The sequence below is a fragment of the Humulus lupulus genome, chromosome 6, assembly GCF_963169125.1.
Source record: "Humulus lupulus chromosome 6, drHumLupu1.1, whole genome shotgun sequence".
Lineage (NCBI taxonomy): Eukaryota > Viridiplantae > Streptophyta > Magnoliopsida > Rosales > Cannabaceae > Humulus > Humulus lupulus.
Genome location: NC_084798.1, coordinates 63,791,197 through 63,795,590, shown reverse-complemented (window position 1 = coordinate 63,795,590; position 4,394 = coordinate 63,791,197).

Sequence of the window (4,394 nt, the reverse complement as noted above, 5' to 3'; positions counted from 1 at the left end):
AGTGTGAAAAAGAAAGTGATGGCTTACCACTACATCTGGGCGAACTTGGAGGCTTCTTCTTGCAGGGAAGAACGACGACGAAGGCTAAGAAAATAAACACACCCTGAAATTCATCGAACAAGCATAACCTTGAAAAGTCATTCAAAATACCCGAAGCACATATAAGAACTAAAAATCTCACAAAGACCTAAGCTACAGATGATGCAAATGTAGTATATAATATTTTTCATGTAAGAAAACAAAATACAATATCAGAATCTAAAAATCAAGTTTGGCTGTGGAGATGATGCAAAATATTCTTTGCATCATTAAGGGAAATCCAGAAAATAAGTAGCTAACCAAATAAAAATCACAAGTCGGGCAGCTCCATACAAGAATCAACATCAGAATCCACAAATAGAGACCCATTCTCTCATCGCAAGTAGAAACCCACAAATAGAGACCCATACAAGAATCAACATCAGAATCCACAAATAGAGACCCATTACTATAAGCTATTTACTAGTTGAGAGTTGCGACCCCTGAAGCTATACGCGAAGCACTCCAGAAAATGGGGCCTTGAAGCAAGCGAGCGACACTTTTCTTGGTACCAAGCAACGGGGAAAGGGAAAGGTGGAAGGTTGGCGCCAAGCTACAGAGAAATGGGAACGGTGCTTGAACGGCGGCGACAATCGGTGGGTTGGCAGAGAGCAAACGAAAGAGAAAGGGAGAAAGGGATCGGTTATGGAGGGAGAGAGAAAGAGATTTGGGGATCGGTTTGGAGAAGAAAGAGATTACATTTTTTTTATTTACTTATTTTATAAATAAATTTTGATTACATTTGGTACCGTGTGAAATTTTGGGGGGAGGGGAAAATTAGGCGCCAAAATTAAGTCCCACATACACCTATACACTTATTTATCTATTATAATACTTTTTTAAAAGTGTTAAATTTTTGTGTTATGCAAATAGGTTTTTGTGTTAGTGTAAGGGTAGTGAATATTTTTCAAATGAATTTAACTTGTTATGTGAAGAACATGGAATGATTCATGAATATACAACCCCTTATACTCCACAACAAAATGGTATAGTGAAAAGAAAAAAATAGAACATTTATTGAGATGATTAATGCTATGCTATTACACTCTAAATTGAATTTTAGTTTGTGGGGTGAAGCCTTGTTATCCGCTTGTCATATTTTGAATTGTATTCCCATGAAGAAAAATAATATATCTCCATATGAGTTATGGAAAGGAAAGAAACCAAACATTGATTATCTTATAGTGTAGGGGTGTCTTGCTTATTGCAAGAGCACCGATTCAAAAAGGACCAAGTTGGGTCCAAGAGTTATAAGATGTGCATTTGTGGGTTATGCCCAGAATAGCAAAGCTTATAGATTATTAGACTTGGAGTCTAATCTAATAATTGAATCTAGAGATGTTGAGTTCTTTGAGAACATGTCATGCGATGACAACAAGTTAGAACCAACTCAAACTAGAGAGCCTCAAGAGGAGACTCTCAAGAGGAGACTCCTAGAATAGTTGGTGAACAACCTCAATTTCCTAGAAGAAGACAAATTCTCAAAGATTTGGGATCAAGTGAGAAGTGTTCTCCAATAGATACACTATACCTTGTTAAAGGGATAATGAGGAAGTTACTTGGAAATATCCAATAGTACTTCAAATAGAAGATGATCCCAAAACCTTCAAGGAGGCAAGTCCTCAAGGAATAAAGATAGAAGCCTCAAGGAGGCACTTTGTGTTGAGTCAAACCCACTATGTTGAGAAAGTGCTTGACAAATTCATTCATATCAAAATCAAAGAGGCACATACACCGTTTGATTCAAACATGAAGTTTGAAAAGAATAAAGGAAGAGCGGTGGCTCAAATGGAATATGCAAGTGCAATAGGAAGTCTAATGTACGCCGCTCATTGCACAAGAGCGGATATTGCATATGCGGTTAGTAAACTTAGTAGATATACTAGCAATCCAAGTATAAACCACTGGAAAGATATTGAGAGAATTCTTGGTTATCTTAAGGGTACCAAAGAGTATTGTCTTCACTATACAAATTTTTCAAAGATAGTTGAAGGATATTCCGATGCTAATTGGATATTGGGAGTTGGAGATAATCTCTCCACCACCGGTTCGATGTTTACTATTGGAGGAGGTGCAATCTCATGAGACTCCAAGAAGCAAACGTGTATATCACACTCAACCATGGAAGCAGAATTTATAGCTTTAGCGACAACCAAAAAAGAGGTTGAGTGGCTTAGGAATCTCATGATGGATATTCCTTAACCTCGAATATGGTATCAACAATTTCAATATATTGTGATAGACAATACACACTTGCTAGATCATATAATAGTGTGTATAATGGAAATTCTAGACACATTAGTCTAAGACATGAATATGTGAGACAACTAATTCAAGGTGGAATCATATCGATCTCATATGTTAAGACAAGTGAGAACTTAGCGGATCCATTTACAAAACCTCTTGTAAGAAGGTTAGTAAGTTCTACTTCAAAAGGGATGGGATTGAAACTCCTAGAACAATGAATTCACTAATGATGGAAACCCAACTCTCAACTTGTACAAATCAATGGAAAGAGTTCAATGGGTAAGAACAGGTCATTGATAAGTGAATAGTTTCAACACTAAAATTTATGATGAGTTCCATCCGAGATGGTTAGTGTTGGTTGCTGCCGAGTTATGGTTAAGCCTAGGGCTTTTAATGAAGTTCAGTTGAGTGTAACAAGCATCTATAAAGGTATCAAAGATGTTGTAAGAACTTAACCTATGTGGACTTAGAGGTGGTGCCGCCTCTCATGGGAGTTGGAGTTTCTCCCCGAAAAGTCCATAAAGGGATGAGCACATGTCCATGATAGTGCTAAGCGAGAAAGTGGGAAAACAAAAGATGTGGTGAATGTGTGTGAGGTATCACCAGTGTTATCATATGGAATACTTGGTTCAAGCTTTAAGCAACTAATGATTTCGATAAGACTTTGTGGTATTTTCACTAAGGTGAAGTTCAAACCGAAAGGCACTATATTTTATGCACCAAAAATGTTTAAGCTAGAGAATGTGGCTTGTATTTAACCAAGTGGGGGATTGTTATGATTGGTTAAATACAAATGCTATGTGTTAAAATACAAGCAACGTATAAACTGTTGGGAATTGTGCCCTGAAAGCATATGTAGTAGACATTGTATTTAAGAAATAAATAAATAAATTGAATTTAGTATGCATATATTTTATGGACTATATTATTTTGTGATAATATTAAGTAAATATCAGAAAAATTCCTAAGTTCATATATGTGATCTCAACCACGTATTGGCATGGGAGGATTGTGATTGAGATAAATGAACTTGAATAGTTCGCAGTAAAATAAAGTTATGGAATCTTTAAATTAATTACTACAAGTACGGTCCACTTGTATTATGAATACATGTGATCTAGATCCGGATTACTAGTGTAGTAGGACACTTTAGTGGAGGTGCTTTATATATTAGAGAATATATAGAACTGAACCAGATATGTTTATTAATACTTAGTTAAATACCGTTTCAAAGTATTAATTAAATATATCAGCTGATGATCATATACAAATAGATCTTAATCCTGAAGTTACTATGAACTCCTGTTTATGTTGTATTTGTTCTTTGATTCACTTGTTAGGGTTTGTCAGAATGATCAAGCTAGAAACTTTTGTTTTGGGAACTCAGTAATGTAAATGGATGGGAACATAGTATACAGATATGGAATCTATACCTTCTCGTAAGAGATTGAATAATTGTTCTCTTAAGGGTTGACTTTTGGGATTGAAAGATTATTGAGCTCAAATTCATTATTTGGTTATGAATTAATCTTCACTAGTAAAGTCGATGGTACTTAAGGAAACAAGATATAATTAAAAGGGTAAAACGATAATTTTATTCCCGATTAATTATGTACCATTATTAGAGGGTTAATTTGTATGTAATGATTATATCAATGGACGCTTTATTGTTATAAAGTACTCAGTAAATGAATTGTCAGTCTCATATTTAAAGTGGAGTAATCATGAGATTAATAAATTAAGATTATTTAATTAAGGAGTTTAATTAATAATAAAAAATTTATTGGAGCTTGGAATTATAGGTCCATAGGTCACCACAGCAGCTCTATCAACACTATTCAAGGCAAGAGTTGATATAAAGCGTAAAATGGTAAAAATACATATTTAAGAAGAATTTTGTTCTTCGGGCCAAATATGCAATTATGTGATAATAGTGATTAATTAATTAATTACAAATTAGTTGTAATTATCAAAATTAATTATTGTATAATTTTTGAAATTATATAAATAATTAATTTATTATAATTTTGAAATTATAATAAAATGAATATTAAAATTTTGAAATTAAT